At 33.3% G+C, this 20,163-nt stretch overlaps 1 protein-coding gene across 4 annotated transcripts in view; it reads right to left on the bottom strand.

Moving 5' to 3' along the window:
* The window catches only part of LOC143231655 (uncharacterized), a 163,880-nt gene that overhangs the window by 101,164 nt on the left and 42,553 nt on the right, over nt 1-20,163 (bottom strand). The gene's annotated exons all lie outside the window — the stretch shown is intronic.

Genomic DNA, 20,163 nt, shown 5'->3' with positions numbered 1-20,163 from the left:
ATAGTATCATAAAGAGAATGTGATAATGTTAGGTGATGTATTACTACATATGAACAGATAAATATTACATACAGAAAGGTTCTGTACTGTCCTTCATAAAGAGAATGTGATAATGGTAGGTGATGTATTACTACATATGAACAGATAAATATTACATACAGAAAGGTTCTGTACTGTCCTTCATAAAGAGAATGTGATAATGTGAGGTGATGTATTACTACATATGAACAGATAAATACTACATACAGAAAGGTTCTGTATAGTCCTTCATAAAGAGAATGTGATAATGGTAGGTGATGTATTACTACATATGAACAGATAAATACTACATACAGAAAGGTTCTGTACTGATAAAGAGAATGTGATAATGGTAGGTGATGTATTACTACATATGAACAGATAAATATTACATACAGAAAGGTTCTGTATAGTCCTTCATAAAGAGAATGTGATAATGGTAGGTGATGTATTACTACATATGAACAGATAAATACTACATACAGAAAGGTTCTGTACTGTCCTTCATAAAGAGAATGTGATAATGTTAGGTGATGTATTACTACATATGAACAGATAAATACTACATACAGAAAGATTCTGTACTGTATCATAAAGAAAATGTGATAATGTGAGGTGATGTATTACTACATATGAACAGATAAATATTACATACAGAAAGGTTCTGTACTGTCCTTCATAAAGAGAATGTGATAATGTGAGGTGATGTATTACTACATATGAACAGATAAATATTACATACAGAAAGGTTCTGTATAGTCCTTCATAAAGAGAATGTGATAATGGTAGGTGATGTATTACTACATATGAACAGATAAATATTACATACAGAAAGGTTCTGTACTGTCCTTCATAAAGAGAATGTGATAATGTGAGGTGATGTATTACTACATATGAACAGATAAATACTACATACAGAAAGGTTCTGTACTGTCCTTAATAAAGAGAATGTGATAATGTGAGGTGATGTATTACTACATATGAACAGATAAATACTACATACAGAAAGATTCTGTACTGTCCTTAATAAAGAGAATGTGATAATGTGAGGTGATGTATTCCTACATGTGAACAGGTACTTTTGAGGCAGTAGACAGTTTCAGTTATTTGGTACTGTAGATTGGGTTGGATAAAGAAAGGCATTATAAGATGACTTTTCCATTTATGCAGGACTGTGTTAAATATAAATAATGCCCTACAATAAGTATAATGCATCAAAATCTTTGAAACATTCTTGGAGCTGGTACTGCATTACATTAGGAATACAGCTTTGCCTATGTCTTCCTCTGAAGAAAGAACTTCAAAGTTACCACTGACTCGATTATGTTTATTAATAAGTAAGAGGCACAGAGTTTAAGTAAAATCCATGAATGTGTGTATTGTGGAACACAATGAAATCATGCTTAACCTTGCTATAGTACCAGCCATCATAGTGTGTGACTGGCTCATGTCTAAGATGGATAGTATGTAACTTTATGAACTTCACATCTTGATACTGACAATGTGTATGCAACCTTTCCACTCTAGCCTCACAACTGTTAAGCACTTCTGATGGATCAATGATCATTTACTGACATTTCCTTTAGGTAACGAATTGGTACTGGACTGTGCCTATATGTAAATGGATTAGTTATAATTGCTACCACAATGAATCCCACTTTCAAACCCAAACTAACTGAGATTAGTAACCAAGAAATTCTGGATGTAGAACCACACATGATGATCAGCTAACATCAATACTACCAGACCCAGTTTGTCTAGTCAATAGAAGCCTGAGAAATAACCCTGTAAAATAAGGACTACTACAAGAAACACAATTGAGAACTACCATCAAGGGAGATTTATATCAAAAGAAACTTATATTGTAACCTTATAAATAAAGTTTTATGATGCCTCTATTACTGTACCGTTTTTTTAAAATACTTCTTTAACTGGAATTCCATTCATAAATGATTTGGTACAAAAATTCTTTATGTTACCTTATTATATTTCTTATGGACTTAAACTCAGCTTATATTGTGTATGATTGTTAATAATATACTGACAACGATAACCTGATCATATGTTACTAGCTTTCATGTTCCAGTTATGTATTTTAAACTAAGTTATTAAGTACAACAAGTGCCCTTGTTTAGAGATGTGTGTGATAGACTTTTATATAACATATTCTACTGAACGATAACAAACGTTGAAATTGAAGTAACTGTTTTCTGTTTTGTAGTCTTAAGATTTTGAGTTACTCACAGTGGATAAACAGTATTGGTAACTGGAATATTACTTTTAATTTCAATGACACTTGGAATGAAGAATAATATAAGTATCAAACATACAATTTTTAAACTTCATTATAAACTTTATTTGTGTGTGAAGTTGTCGTAAAGCATTACTTTTCACGTTTGAACTACCTCTGTGTTCTCATTAGTTGAATAAACTATAGAAACTTAACAGTTCAACTTCTTAGGTTGTTGGTACTTACTTTCATCTGATTGGTAGACTTAATAGTTTCGCTACAAGTCTCCAAGCAGAAAAGTTTAAGTTCATATTTTGTCCAGCTACAAGTGTAGAGTTGTTAGAGTATGTTACATTATTGTGTTGTCATGACTTAAGAGTACATATTTACATAAAGCATGTGTTAAAAGCTTTGTATGTTATCTGCCTAGGAAAGCATGAAAATGGTTAATTTATTTTACTGTAAACTTACATGAAGACAATATTGCATTCTAAAAGATCCTCTTTCGCTATATTTTCTCTTACTTATTGTACTGCCTGCCAATCAAGACCTATTTATCTTACTTGTATACAGACCTCTAAATAAAAGTTGATAACAGTGTAAATCAAAACAAGTTTTCTTTCATACGAATGAGCAGGTTAATAAATTTATTACAATGTTGTTGTGATCGAATAATGAACAGAATAATATTATAGATATCAGTGCTACAATGATTTTAAATATTACTTTCTATTGTTTTGGGTACTATTAATATATAATAATACAGTTCACCTCTTACCACATGGTTATACTTACAATGACATAGTGTTTTAAACAGTGATGTAGAAGTCATGTACTTATAGAGACAGACTCATATTTATACATATTTTAGTATTGTATTCAAATCTTAAATATTTTTTCTGAATAACTGTTTTCAAACAGACAAGACAACCATTTTCTACAGTTAAATGTAAAGATAACAGTGATGTAAGCAAAAATGTATATCAAACATAATAATATCTACAAAGACTCAGCTAAGGGAAATCCTGTCTCACTAATATATTATTTTTATTTATATACATAATATTTAGAAGTTAATAAAGAGGTTATTCTCTCTCTTTAAATCACTGGAACACTGTGTACAGTTTTGATCTTATTACAATAGAAAGGATGTTAGCTTCCTGGAGAAAACAAAAGTTTAGAGTAAGGTCACAAAGATATAAAGGTTATCTTATACAGATAATTTCGTGGCTTAACTTACTGTTACTTGAAAACAAATGAGTAAGAGATGAGTTTGTTGTATTTTATAAGGATAATTCTGAGGTTTTATACCATAACCACTTCTGGCTTCTTTGTGCTATATTCTGGAGAGAAGAGAAGCTTTAGGTCCAGAGAATGAAATGTCATTAGCAGGAGGTTATAGGGGAATAGACATTTTTCTTAGAAATAAAAAGTGGGTTATAAGTCTTACTTTTGTCAAGGGTGGATGTGCAAGGATAGACATAAACAGGGCTGGGTATTAGTGGAATCTGATAATAAATTAATTGTCAAGCTCACTAATCACCTATATTCATCTAATTGATTACTGCAAGAAAAACTGGACAGTTGGATAAATTGAAAATAGTACTGACTGGAAACACTAATTTTGATTTGTTACTTATTTTAATGAAACTAAATGATTTAATCACTATTTTTGAGTGATTGATTATGTTACATGGTCCTAACTGATGTAACAACTGCTTAAAGTTATCAATGAATCAAGTCCATCATTCATTTTTAATGTCCGCTGCAAGATAATGTATCTGAAATACTAGTATTTACATATGATTATAAAAAAACAGTATTTTACCACGTGTTCTTTACAAGTAACCATTCCGAGAGCTAGGTTTTAAATATCTGCTGTGAAACTATCTTGTTTTTATCAGATGGTTGATTGTTCATTCCATTACTTCTACAAAGTTTTGTTATAAATCTACAGAAAAGTTTAGTGAAAAATAGGGGCACTTTTATAAGGAGTACCACAACAGTTTTTCATGAATAACTTAAAAATGTTTCTTTTTATGGAAGGTATACGATAAGGCAAATCAAACCAGTGTACTTATAAATTTTATATATTAGTTACAAATTAGACCAAAAAAGAAAATATTTTACGTCTTCTGTTATAGTGTACGACTTTTACAAGCTGACGGTGAATTATTACAATGTATTAGTTAGTCCTAATAGTAATGTCTTACGACAAGTATCATTATTGTTCTCACATATACTTTAAAACCGAATTACACCTAATTAATACCACTGGGTTTTGCGGAGTTAAATCTGCAACTTGTGTATCTCTACCAACGTCTTAGACTTGAAAAGAAAGTCAGAAAAAATCATGGATATCGATAAATATTTACGTACTAACACAAAAATAACGAAACGTTGAAGTTACTACATACGTCATTCTTTCAGTATGAACTTAGAAAAATTGGAATTTTATGTACGGTCTGTGATAAAGGGTCAAATAGAAGTTCAAATATCGTAAATATATTTTGTGCAATTTTATTTTTGGCAAAATTTCAAACGTTTAATATGTTTTACTAAATTAACAATTGCGTAATTATATTCTTTTTTTGTGAAAGTAACAGTCGTTTCTTTTGTATACATAACTTATATATTGAAATACTAGATTAATGCAGCTTTGTAGAGATATTTCTACACAAAAAATTGTGTAAGTAAAAACTATTTTTGCGTTTCCTGTTGCTTTTTTGTGTGTCACGAACAAAATTATCACTAACTATACATGTGTTTTTTTATATCAATATAATCATTTTTTAAACAATGAAGTCATTGATTGCTATTTAAGTTTCAGAAGAAGTGATTCTATGCCTCTTTCTGTCAGGGAAACACGCGTGGTTCTTCAGTTTAAACTGGCATTAGCCATCATATTACGAAAGGTCCATATGTGCTCAAACATGAAATTTCAAACCTCATTAACTGGAATAATCGATAAAACACAAGCCACACTGGAATGAAGTCTTCCCAAGTAAGAGAAACGTGATTCATGCGCAGGCTTGTGACTTTTAGAGGGAAAGATCGTTTCACACGTGACGTCAGTTTCCGAACTGTACGAGCATTTAGAATGGTTTTGCCAAGACGTAAGATGTTACATAGAGAAACGCATCCATGTTACGTTTTCCTTATTCTTTCTAAAGAAACATTTTAGTTAACCTAAGAAGTTAATACCAAACAGTATAAACATTTTAGAGTATACAACTTTAGAAAAGGAAACACTGGATATAATATTTTACACACAAAATTATGATAGAGCCTCCTTATTGTAATTATAAACGAGAGGAAATCTTCGGTTATTGTGGCACTAGAAATTCTTTCAGACAGGATTATAGCAAATTAATACAAAACCTGATGTGCACGTATACCCGATTCCACTTTATTACTCATCAGGATCTCTATGAGTCTATTTCAAATTAAATTTTCTTTAGGCAGGATTACAATGAATTAAGCTGAGACCTTGGGTGTGGTCATATGTATCAATCGAAAAGGTTTGGCGTTCTGAGTAAAACACTGTAATTAGATACCAAATCGGTCGAGAGATGACGGATTATGAGCTAAACGTTTGTACTTAAGAAAAACAAAACAACAAAGAATCGATTTATGAGCCGAGGGTTAAAAATCAGTGCTTTTACTCATCCGAGTTCTTGTTTATCGAAGCGCCATCTTCACCCTCATCTTTATAAAAAGGAGAATTTTGTTACTGTTTAATAAATCTGAATATTTTGACTGATTGTTTGTTTTTGAATTTTCGCGGAAAGCTACATGAGGGTTGCCTACCCTAGTTGTCCCTAATTTAGTGTGTAAGAGTAGAGGGAATACAACTAGTCATCACCCCCCCCCCCCACCGCCAAACCCTAGTTGTCCCTAATTTAGTGAGTAAGAGTAGAGGGAATACAGCTAGTCATCATCTTGTCAAGCTTTTTACCAACGAATAGTGGGGTGGTCGTGACTTTATAACGCTCCCATGGCTGAAAGGGCGAGCATGTTTTGTGTGACGGGGTTTCGAACCCACGACTCTCAGGTTACGAGTCGAGCGCCCTAACCACCTGACCATGCCAAGCCTAAATATTTTGAAAACGCTAGTGAAATTGAACTAGCGTTAGTCATCTCTCCCATGAAAGACTTTACACTAAAAGTGATTAGGTGACAATTTATTATTTTTAAATAACGAACATAATTTTGTGAACATTGTTATTCAAGGAAAGTAATGATAAACATATCAAAAGTTTTAAGAAGTATCCTAACCACCAACACGAGTCCTAATGTTAAGCACAAGGCACAGGATATAGCAGATATAGTGTTGTTGACATAACATTTTTTGTTAATTTCACTATGAAATTCTTATAATTACTGACACTTAAAATGAAATATTTTATTGTGTTTGACTAAAAAGAAAAAGTTATAAAAACACATTATTTATAAAATACATTACTAAATTCTGGTCAACTTTACGTAAAGTTATGAGAAATATTTGATAATACCATCTTTATACACAGACCTGCGATGGTTTTACTGTTTTGAAATGTTCATGTTCTGCACTAATTCCTGTAAGCTGAATCGTGAAATGCTATCTGTTTTTCTCCATCACATGTTACAGCTCCCTCTATGTTAGTGTGTAATTTTCAATGAAATCATGTTATATTTTATTATACTTAAAATGTTGACAGACACTGGCTACAAGTCTCTCCAGGTCAACTGCGATATGAGAGTCTTACCAATCGTTCTATAACTCATGAGAAACAGACCGTTAGTATTTTAACGGTTAAAGGGCCACATGATGTGTCATATCTGAATAGTATTTGTTTGTGTGTATCCTTTGACATTTTTTTTTCTTTCGAATATTATTTTTCGTCGTTATGGTAACAAGAGGTTGTGTAAATCATCCAAACATATTCTGTTATATTGTGAAAAATTTGTGGTAATGAAACAAAAGCGGATTACACGTATTTCGAAATAAAACTTGAGGACTAAGACAAATGGGCTCCACACGAAGTTTGGACTATTTGTTTCAGAGATTCGAAATAATGGACTAAAGATAAGAAAAAGCTATTTGTTTTTGTAATTCTAATGGTGTGCCGTTAGCCTAGAAACCACGGAACTAAATGTTCTTTTTGTTTATCTAACGTTCAAGGCTACAACGCTCGAAACAAAAAAACAAATATGTGAGTCTTCAATCTGCTATAAGACCTGTTGCCCATGGACCTGACGTAATTGTACCTACTCTTGATACAGTTTCACCTGAATCTGATGTTAATAGAAACAATAATAGGGATTGTTTTCAACATGAAACGTCCGGTGAACCACAACTTTTCACAGAAGGATAACTTAATGATTTGATGAGAGCTTTGGACCACCTAAAGGATTCTTCAGATACTTAGTGTCCAAATTTCGAGCCAAGAACTCACTTTCTCCAGGGACATCATCTTACTGGTACAGAAATCTTAAGAAAGAGTTTTAAACTTTTCACAAGAAGGTTAACAGGTTAACAATATTACTAAATTAATACTAGTGCTAGAAGCTGCATTCTATGAAGCGAGTAGCGATTGTTCATTGATTATCCATAAAATGTTTAAAAGCTGGTTTCCTTCACAATGGTAACACATCTGGTTCCTATTGCTCATTCCGTTCACTTGAAGGAAATGTACGAAAATCTAAAACTTCTTAATTAGATCAAATACCAAAAACACGGTTGGCTACTTTGTAAAGACTTTAAACTGCTTTGCATGTTGCTGGGTCAACAAGTTTGTTACATAAAATGTCCATGTTTTTTTGTGTGAATGACACAGATAGCATGAAATTAGCACCGGATAAAGATGTAATGGCTATGAAGATACAGCATGATATCAGGATAGAAAAACATCAACTGTGATAGTTTGGTTGACATAAAGAAAGTCTCATTACCTCCACTTCATGTAAATCTGACCTTGATGAAGTACTCGGTAAATGTTACAGATAAAGCTGGCGACGATTTCAAGTATCTATGTGTGTAATTTCCAGCTCTTTCTTTTGTTGGCCTTCAGATTAGAAAACTATCTTCAAATAAACAGTTTGAGAGGACAATGAGGACAGTTAATAAAAAAGCGTGGGTTGCTTTTAAAGATGTCATTGACAAAGTTTTAGGAAACAACAAGAACCCAAATTAACAAAATATTATCAATAAGATACTTCATAAATTCAAAGAGATGATTTGTTATATGAACTAGAAAGATCATTTTTATCAGTTACGTACTGACTATTTCCCTGGAAACTTGATGCTGTCAATGAAGTAAAAGGAAAAAACGTTTCATCAAGACATCAGGGAAATGACGAGGAGGTATCAGTATGATGGCTGTTTCATCAAGACATCAGGGAAATGACGAGGAGGTATCAGTATGATGGCTGTTTCATCAAGACATCAGGGAAATGACGAGGAGGTATCAGTATGATGGCTGTTTCATCAAGACATCAGGGAAATGACGAGGAGGTATCAGTATGATGGCTGTTTCATCAAGACATCAGGGAAATGATGAGGAGGTATCAGTATGATGGCTGATTATTGCTGGTCGTTGAAGCAAGATGCAACAGATGCAATACATGAAATACCACAACATGCCATTTTGAGATTAAAAGACGTAATTTAAAACAACACCAAAAAACAAGATGAATGAGGATGTTATTTGTTTGACATCGATGTTATTCGATTTTAGTTAGTTCGTTTTTATTTTTGTTAACAAACATAGTAATGAAAAGTGTTCATTAGGGTAATAATAATGTTATTTAAGTAATGCTTTTTCTTCCCGATTTATAAAAAATCTTTACGTGACATAAAAAATGGACAATATTTTCAAAAGCTGCGAAGCTGAATTATAGAAAATCTGTTATTAAAACCAAAACAACTTTTATGTAGTTTGAATTCACAGTCTTGTGTTATTTTCCAGAGTTTCACAGTTTGACGACAAGTTGATACAATTAGTATGTTGAGTTTAATTTAGTTGATGGCAAGGTATATAATTAAACAGTCACCGACAGCAGAACGACATTTAACCTAGTTGAAACACGCGTAAAATTAATGACAAAGTAAGTTAAAACTAAAATGAAGTTAATTTGAACAAGCATATTCATTTTAAAAACAAATCTGTAATCCAATCATCGGAATTGAAATTTTTCAAAATTAATGAGAACTTGTACACACGTGGATTAGACGTTGACACAGCTTTTTATCAATAATTCCCTCCAATCATTAGTACATTTGTATATTGAAATATATGCCACTCTTGTTGTAAAACGATTCTCAGGTTTGGGGTCCCGGAGGAAACATTTCTAAATGTCCAACACCTGTTTCACCCGGATTCAAGTTAGGCCTTATGTATACATGCCAAGGCACATTCTTATTATGACGTATCAAATGGAAGGTTATCATGATGAAATGTCCTTCCCATCAAATTTATCGACATACAACAAGTTACGGTTGGAATTTCATTTGGTAAAACGGAATTCATGACTCTCTCCAATATTGCCAGCAGACATAATTTAAACCACACGTCAGAATCAAAACAGAATCATACAAAATATTGTATTTCTGCGTCTCATCCATCTGTGAGAAACAGGATCGCTGGCTTTTCATTATCCAATTTTGACACTCATAACACTGCTAATGTCCATACTTTATATCTATGGCTGAGATTTACAGCTAACGGGATGCAACACTTCCTGTAATGGCCTAAAGACTTAAAATGGGATATTCTTGATGACGAGAAATCCACTTAAAATAAAGTTTGTTAACCTGAAGATGGCCAAGGAAGGTCGAAACGTTGTTTGGTTTGAATTTCGCGCTTAGCTACACGAGGGCTATCTGCGCTAGCCGCTAACTTAGCAGTGTAAGACTAAAGGGAAGGCAGCTAGTCATTATCACCCACCGGCTGCTCTTTTACCAACGAATAGTGGGATTAACTGTCACATTATAACGCCTTCACGGCTGAAAGAACAAGCATGTTTGGTGTGAAGGGTTTCGAACCCGCGACCCTCGGATTACGAGTCGAGTGCTTTAACCACATGGCCATGCCAGGCCCGAAACGTTGTTCTCTGCTTATCAGTAAAAGTGTTAGTACCCATACCACCCGTTCTGAGATACATCAAAATAGGGGTCTTGGGTCAAGCTAGATGTGTGTGTTTTTCATTCACAATAAAGTAAATATGACCTGAAGAGTCATAAGTTTCAGATAAAATAAGAATTTGGCTGTATTTAATTTTTTAGTTTTTTACCCATATAGTATGCCTCGGTGGGTTATGAGATCTCGGAAACTCGCGTCAACAACGCTACATTTAATTTTTTTTTTTTTTAAATTCATGAGCTCCACTCCTGGTGTATTTTGACACTAAATATAACAGCTGTTGAACGTTATGAACACTGTCCAGCATGGGAACCACATATAAGTTTCATAAGAACAAACATTACATGCACATAAGCTGTTTCGATATATTTCAGAAATACAGTGCATGAGCGGTTATATTCTATACAAGGAACTTCAGTTCTGCGTTTCACATTTCTACTAAGTAGTTTACGGCCGTACTGCATTGCAAAATAATATTCATAACATAATAGTGTACTGTATAATATTTAATCTAATACGCATGTAATTTTAGTCTTAACGCTTGTGGGCAAATATTACAGTTTTTTGTTGTTTGTTTTTTTTTCTCCACAGATATAGCAAATATTACTAGGAAACATTAGCGTATAGAAAAACAACTAGTAATGAATTAGTGAAATAGAACTGCAGGTGATTATAACATTAGTTCTATCAGTTTGATACTATATACGTTTCTCAAAGACTCGAGTCATAGATTCCTTTTTATTCAGAAGTTATTCTGTTTAATAAAGTATTCTTATTCCATTGCTAATTAGGTATTTTTTATAATAAAAAAGACACAGACTTCTTTGTTACGACAGAAAAAGAACATTTAAAAGCCACTACATTAACAAGTATCTGTACTGAGAAAAGCTTATATGAGCTTAACAAAAGTTCAGAAATCCATCAAATAATTACGGCTGTTTTCAGGTCATCACTACAGTTTAATTGGTCATTAGTCCACAGTGGTTTATTATAAATTGACGTTAACCTATCGCAACATCTTTCTACTAAACCATGTCTGTACAGTATATACTATTCTACCAATGAAAATTAAGCAAGACCATCACTTACAACTCCCCTTCCAGTGATTGACACGTTGGGAATCGAGTGCACTCACTAAAGCCAACATCTATTCAAGCTGAAACGTTTATAAAGTTATTATTACTTTTACTGTAAAATCAAAATCGAATTTCGAGGTTTTATAAATTTAACACAGCACATAAAATTGCCAAATATTAAGAAAAGTTGTACCCAACACTCGTTATAAATATGATATATAGGTGGGTTTGTTTACTGAAGCCTTTTTGTTACGGTTATTTTAGGGGAAAAAATAACCAATTTGATATTTTACGAACTTATCTTAACTATCTTAGTTAAAAGTACAAAGTCTTTGGACTATACATATTATTACATATTGTTCATAAACCTCGTGTCTCCTCCCTATAAATTTTATAATTTATTTTGCTTACAATCTGCACAAAGGAAGAGAAACTTTGTTGGGTGTAACTTTATCCATGGGAAACACGTAGTAACATAGAGAGTAACGCAGAGATACATCTGTTTACATATATGCCCTAGAAGCTGGTACATTGGCACACTGCCAACTTCCTGTGCCTACACATCTGAGTAACACTGTCCTTTAAGGTGTTAAATGTTTGTTTCAAAAGACATTGTGTCACGTGAAAAATTAGCCTCGTAATGTTTTACACAAGTAGCTCCTACTGCAAATTACCCGATGTGTCAAATTAACTTGTCATCAAAAGCAAATCTCATGTCAGGATTTTAAATTATTCTTCAATATGGAATCCAAATTATGTTTACTTCGCCTCACACCCCGTCCTCCAGGAATGTGACTTCGGTTTCCTTGCGGCTACAGACTTAAAGACATTCTATTGCCATTACTACCTAGTGTGGAGTCCGGATATTTGGAAGCAAAGAATTTTTACATTTGGATGGCTGGTCCAGTTGGCAACCATACAAGATGAGTAAGTTCTGTGAGGGAGATTCGAACTAGCGACCCTCATATTGCGAGTTGAGCGCACTAACTCCCAGGCCTTGTCACACCCAGATACATGAATCAATCTCTTTAAACTCAGCCAAAGGTTCTAAAGTACATCCACCCAGTATTTCTGTGTACTTTACGAATTTCACCCAAACTATGACATTCTTTTTTTCAGATTTAAGAACTGATGATAACTACATGTTTTTTCATGAAATAATATTTGAAATATCTTTCGTAAAAACTTGAAAGAGTTTCAGTCTTATCAAATAGGTCCAGCAAGAAGTAATACATCAAACACTTGTACTCGATAACTCGAAAGTCTTGTTCCCATGGTAATTACTTTTAACTCATCTAGGTGTTCACCCAGAGTTACTGAAGTCAGTATTTGGGTAAATGGTTATTATTAATTATTCAATACATTCACTAATTTTTTTCTTTAATTTTGCACATAAGCTACACGAGGGCTAGCCGTCTCTAATTTAGCAGTGTAAGACTAGAGGGAAGGCAGATAGTCATTACCACCCACCGCCAACTCTTGGGCTACTCTTTTGCCAACGAATAGTTGGATTGACCGTAACGTTATAACGCCCCCACGGCTGAAAAAGCGAGCATGTTTGGTGTGATGGGGTTTTGAAATCTGTACATAGTTCTGTGCCCGAAAAATACCTTCAAACCTAAGACTAAAGCCCCCACCTAGTTCTTAGACTAATTGCAATGTATCTTTATGTATCTATGCGCAATTATTTTAGCACAATTACATTTCACACAGTAGTGGTTCCCAAATTTTTCATAGAGCGTGATCCAACATTTAAAAAATTACAAAAAAATTGTAACAATAATAATAATAAAATTTTAATTTATCGAATTTTTCGTCAGAGAAATTGATACAATAGAACACTGAATTACAGATTATAAAAATGTTATTACGCCAGTTGAAAAGCATTGAAAAAAAAATATGACTTAACACGAAGTTTCTTCAAGCATGGTTGAAGACTTGTTAGTCCTAGTTGCCACAATCTAATAAACTATAAAATATTGATAGTATTTTTCTGTACGTTCCACAAAAAAATTCTTTTCTTGAGCGACACAAAACTGGGGAAAGCCTGACCTGAAACATCGAAGGCAGTGTTGTCAAAAAGATAATTTGTTCTGTATGTGTTATCACTGGTCAAATTTCTAAAATGATAAACGAAACAGATGCAATGGTGGCTCCAGATTTGTAATTTAAACTTTGATTTCTGTAAAAGCATGTACTTTTTGTTTTTATAAAATTCAATAGTGTTATAGTGGTTATTACTAATCCTTTTGTGAATGCTTAACTTTAATATCAGGCAAGCGAGCGAGAACGAGATGAAACATGTTTAACAGATTAAACCTAACATTTTGTTTGTGCAGCTACTTTCAAAACAAAGCAAACTAGATAGAAAAGTAACATATCTAAAGACAAAAGAAATTTAAGCAGTTTCGTCGTGAAACAGAAGATTAACATCGCTAATATTACCATATTTATACTAAATCCTTTGCTAGTCGAACGCCTTAACCCACCTGGCTATAAATAGAGAAATACGTAAGGTGTCACTATATTCATAAGAGGGGTGTGTAGACACCGTGCATTGGAAAGAAAATGATAATTGAGGAATGGCTGTGTTATGTCTCAATTATGATATCGGTGTTTTAATTTGTCAATTTCTTCATTTCCTTATAAAGTACTGGGTACCGCTAGTCTCTTAAGTTTTAATACTCCATCCTGACATCAGGGTTTTGAAAACGTCAGTAGATACGTCAGTTTATTTCTAATTTTTTAATCAGATCATTCGGCTCAGTGTCTTTTGTACTAAAAGTGTTTTGAAGGTATCAGGTGCTGTAGAATAAGTTTAACCTCACAGTCACTGAGATGGTCGCACAGCCATCAGAACTCTACGTACTTAATATTGTACGTTAGCAATCTAGACTGGTAGCTTAAATGTTTTAATTATTTGAAATACGTATAACAAATTTTACGCTTACGTTTATTTTTGTGCCTCTGTTTTCGTATAGTTTTCTATTTGCCTGTGACCTATATTGTTGATTATGTATTGCGCAAGTCCTGCCTGTTCTCGAAATTTGTAGAACGTTTTTGAGTGTAAAAATCAACAATACTTGTTTACGAAAACTCGCTAGAATATTGTTAAAAATTCTAGAAACTCGCGTGATTGGTACATAAAAATGACGCGCCGAGAGACAGGAAGAACATTATTGGGCAGCTACAGTCAGTACACTATGGGGATAGAAAGCTATGACTGTAATTAACGTCTATTAAACGGAAAACTACAGAATGTGATCACGAACGTTCATGGATTTCGAACATTACAACCCGTTCAACTTCAGTGAATTACTTCGGTCGCAACAATATCAACTCTGAATTAATTTGTTCGTCGATAAAACATTCAGTTCTAGATAGGAGACAGAATATAAGACTCAGTATTGTTTGTAAGTCTTTAAACTTTTGTATATAAACCATCACTTCCAATAACTAATAGTAATAACTGTTATTATAAATTGTATTGTTTTCATGTTTGTACATTAAAATATATTTGTGTTAAACATTGTGTGTATCAATCTTATTGGCAAATAACATAAATTTAATACATATTAACATTTAATTAACTTTAAAGCTCAAATTCATGTTTCCAGTTATTTGTACATAACGTAATAAATCGAGGTCTCGTACGAAATAAACTATAGTACGTAAAATACACAATACTGTCTTTACATTTTATAATCTGTGTATATTCAACTATAAAACACCACATCAAAAATGTCCCATACGCTCAACCTAGTCTTGGCAAGGAGCTCACCCTGATATCCTCCTTGGAGCATATGCCAATTATTATTCATTTCTGATACAAGACTGATACTTTACCAAAAATTTCGGACTACTGCACAATGGGCTATCTGTACTCTGCCCATTACAGGAATCAAAGCCCGGATTCTAGCGCGTAAGTCCGCAGATATACCGCTCTACCACTAACTGGCCATCATTTTTGTAAATCAGTTTGTATACATTCACTGTATACTTATTAAAAGTTTTGTATTTTAATCGTGTTTCTTTAAGTTTAAAAATATGATGACGCAAATTTCCACAATAAGGAAAAAAATATCTGTGGTTTCAAGAGCGTGACAAAGTTAAGTCTGGGGCCTGTGAAATGCAAATATTACCATATTAAACATGGAGGTTCTTAATTTTGAAAGCAGCATAATGGTTGGTCTAACAAATTACACAGCTAGACCAGACCACTCGTAACAGAACTAACAGTAATATCTATTAATCTCGACCCCTCACCAAAATGTGGAAGATACGTCCGTTTTTTTACATCACGCAGATCTGCAAAATTAATCTATATAAACGACAACCCAAGGACACGAGCCAACGAATACTTCCTGGTCAGTTTCCACGCCGTGACGGTTCCATATGGTTCAACAAACATCCGTGGTTCTAACCAAGAAAGCATCTCAAACAACGCCGACAGTGTAGTTGTTGAGTGAAATAGGGAAGTTTCATGGTTCGCGTTTTCGTTTCGGTCATTCACTCTCGTCCTTAAAATTATAGACGTTGATAACAGGCCTGGCTCTGTCAACAGGAAATGATTTTAAACCCCTAATTTCTCGTTAACATTGAATTCTGTACGGCCATGCATTTATTTTTAAATATAAATATTCCTACACAAAACATATATTATCATGGAATATTATACTTGCTATAAACAAAAAAATATTTTTTTTTAGGTTTCGTATTTAATTAAATAAAATTAAGTGCAAGTCTATTTAGTTTCGGCTGTTATTCATGAAAGCAGGCATACGACATCCACTTATTTACCACAACAATGTTAAGAGCTGGATGACTAACCATAAATTTCTTTAAATTTCCCTTTGCCACGTCATTTCAAATTATATTTCGAGTGAATAAAACAAACAGCAACATGGAGGAACATTTATCGTCATCAGTCTGAAGAAGTGAGAAGCGGTGTAGCAAATTTACGCTCAAGATCAAAATATATACTTCGTTCTTTTACATTATTTAAGAAAATCAATAATAATAACATCCAACTTAATTAGCTATAAGGATATTCTGACACACAATTAGATTCGAAGAGAGAATGCGATGGTGACAGAACTGAAGTAAAAACAAGTAAAATAATATTATCAAGGAAAAAGAAAAACTACAAACTAGGTTGGCCAACCTTAAGCCTATCCCTACAACGGGCGATAGGCTTAAACAAATAGCTTAATTTTTGACAGTATACTTAGTATTTGATGAAGCTCTTTATAATATAGCCTAATTATAATTATTGCTAATATACACATATATAGAACTAAGTAAGACTACATCTTATTTGAAAAAACTTAATTAACTATAATGACAATAAACGTTTTTTTTTATGAATGTTTTTGGCGGGTAACGTTAAAAGCTGCAACATGAACTTTGTTCGTGAAGTCAATTTTTAGTTCAGTTTGTTGTTATTTTTAAGTGACAAGTGGCGTCATCTCTTAATTAGTAAATAAATTAAATATACTATAATTGCTTCACAGAAGGCCTAGAAACGCTTCTACACATGGAAGATAAAAACTAACAATATTACACACATATATTTTGAAAACAAACACTTGCTTAAACGTTTCGTACGTACATCTGGAAATGCACATGTACATAGACCAGTTAAGCAGACGCCAATACAAAAAGTCGCTGTAACGTGTTCTATCCACATTAATGCAATTATTAAAAAAATAATAATCAAATTCAACCCAAATGGCGCCAACTATACGAGATTCAGAAAAGTAACTTTTACTCTTAATCTACATGTTTTATTTATTCCTCACTATTGAATTTACTGCCGTGCGGGTTTGAAAAGAACTTACTATAATTATTACGCAAATAATATATAAATATTTTATGTTTGTGATTCTTTATTTCATCAGTAATAAGATTAGAAAGTAGTATACTGAAATAGGTTAAAGAAGTGTGACATGAGACAATGAATACAAAAAACGATTAGTCACGAGAGGTCTCGAATTTAAGACTGTAACAGACGATGACACACGGTACAGTATATTTATACAAATAAACTTAAAGCTAGAATACGCCACACGTATTGACAGAACACTTACAATCACATATCGCTTGAATATTTATCGTAAATTTCTGTGGTAATTTTATTAAGTCCAAGCAACGGCTGTCACCTACAAAACCGACTGCGTCGTCACAATTCCCCAGACGCTCACAAGTTAGTAGTGAATTTCAACACTCGATGACTTTAAAAACCTACGTCATTTACTGACGTCATGTTGGATGAAGCAGTGATATAAATCTTTAGATTCCCCCAGTGATAAGTATGGCCGTAATTTACTCACACCTTCAGTTGTTTTTTTTTAACAAATACCTTAACATCCTTAAAATGTTTTATACTATCTCGTTTTTAACAGCTTCTACTTTACTTTCATAAATATAAAGTGGTTGAGAAATGAGGTCTGTAAATACTGTACGACAGAAGATTATCATGGCGACTATAATATTCAATTTCGTTTCAATGACACGCAACCAAAATGAAATCCGTGTGTTTTTTGGCCAAGAAGTCACTTTGTTGTCTCTTTGTCATAACTTGGAAGAGCACAAGTGGAGGTACGCATGTCCAACATGGTGAAGATATAAACAACGAGGATGTTATTCACCCTTCAAACCTTCCTCACACCATTACATGACAGTTCCTACCGTCAGAATAACATAACAGCGACATTATGTAGACTTCTCCCTAATTTTACTGCTGCTAGTACGGAAAAGTTAAATACCACTTACGAGACAATGTAACATGTTTTCAGTCCTGCAATGTTCAAAAGTGTTTCAAACTCTGCTAGTTGCCATGCGATACCTTTGTAATGTACTTCGCATAATACGGCTTGAGATAGTCGAGTCCTTCAAACCAGAAAGAGTACAACATGCCAGTGTTACATTTTACAAGCTCGCTCACTCGACTCTCTCTCTTCTGTAAGTCACGAGTACTTGAAGGAAACTTTATTTTTTCAAGAAGCAGACGTATCCCCTTTCAGTTCTCATTGTAAACAGGGTATGGTGGTAGATGTCCTTAAACAGCCTGTACAAAAGTGGACCTCACTTTCACACCCCTTTTAAAGTCGAAGAGATTCACGCTCTTACCAATATTTTGTGGACTGCCCATAATATCACTGCATCTCTGGACTTATAACATTCAAAAATCCAATTGACTATTAGTGCAATTATTTTACATCTTACAGATATAAACCTGAGTGTACTGAAGAAAACATCATCACTAAAACATATCGTGTAACGTAAACGACGTTTGTCCTTCCAAACATAGTATGATTTACATCGTGCTATTAAAGACCTGATGTGGTCCGTCTACTTAGGTTCTAAAGTGCCATACTGCTTATATCTATACAAGTTGTAAACTACAAAACCAATTAAATCTATTTACGTTCTAAAGCACCATACTAAATATAACTATTTAGGTTTTACAATTCCACACCATATCAATCTATTTAGGTTCTAAAACACCACATCGCTTAAATCTATTTAGGTTCTAAACTTCCACACCATTTAGATCTATTTAGGTTCTAAAACTCCACAGCATTTAAATCTATTTAGGTTCTAAAACTCCACAGCATTTAAATCTATTTAGGTTCTAAACCTCCACACTATTTAAATCTATTTAGGTTCTAAAACTCCACAGCATTTAGATCTATTTAGGTTCTAAAACTCCACAGCATTTAGATCTATTTACGTTCTAAAACTCCACACTATTTACATCTACTTAGGTTCCAAAACTCCACACTATTTAAATCTATTTAGGTTCTAAAACTCCACAGCATTTAGATCTATTTAGGTTCTAAAATTCCACACTATTTAAATCTACTTAGGTTCCAAAACTCCACACTATTTAAATCTACTTAGGTTCTAAAACTCCACACCATTTAAATCTATTTAGATTCTAAAACTCCACACCATTTAAATCTATTTAGATTCTAAAACTCCACAGCATTTAGATCTATTCAGGTTCTAAACCTCCACAACATTTAAATCTACTTAGGTTCTAAAGCACCACACCATTCAAATCTACTTAGGTTCTAAAGCACCACACCATTTAGATCTATTTAAGTTCTAAACCTCCACACTATTTAGATCTATTTAGGTTGTAAAGCACCATATACACATAACTATTTAGGTTCTAAAGCACCACGGCATTTAGATCTACTTGGGTTATAAAACTCCATACCATTTGAATCTATCCAGGTTCTAAAACTCCACCTAATTTAAATCTATTTACGTTCCAAACCACAACACCAGTTAAGTCTATTTAGATTCTAAAACGCCACACCAGTTAAGTCGATTTAGGATCTGAAGTACTACTCCATTTAGATCTATTTAGGTTCTAAAGCACGATGTTACTTATATGTATTTAGATTCTAAAGTACCAAACCAGTTAAATCTAGTTACGTCCTAACGCACACCACCACCTATGTCTATTTAGGTTCTAAAGCACCACACCGTATAGTTCTATTTAGTTTCTGAAGCATTATACCAGTTAAGTCTATTTTGCACATGTAAATAAATAAGGTGTTCTAAAAGCGTGCAATGAGTTCCATGAAAGTGATAATCCAGGCGTAGAAAGAAAGCTTGTGCACAGAAACTCAGATACTTTACGTTATAATGTTGAACAATGTTATTCAGTTATTTTCTAACGAGATCTGTGAATAACAGATTT

Source organism: Tachypleus tridentatus, chromosome 11, assembly GCF_004210375.1.
Source record: "Tachypleus tridentatus isolate NWPU-2018 chromosome 11, ASM421037v1, whole genome shotgun sequence".
NCBI classification, from domain to species: domain Eukaryota; kingdom Metazoa; phylum Arthropoda; class Merostomata; order Xiphosura; family Limulidae; genus Tachypleus; species Tachypleus tridentatus.
Note: the sequence above shows the minus strand (reverse complement) of the source record. Positions and strands in the feature narration are given on the sequence as shown.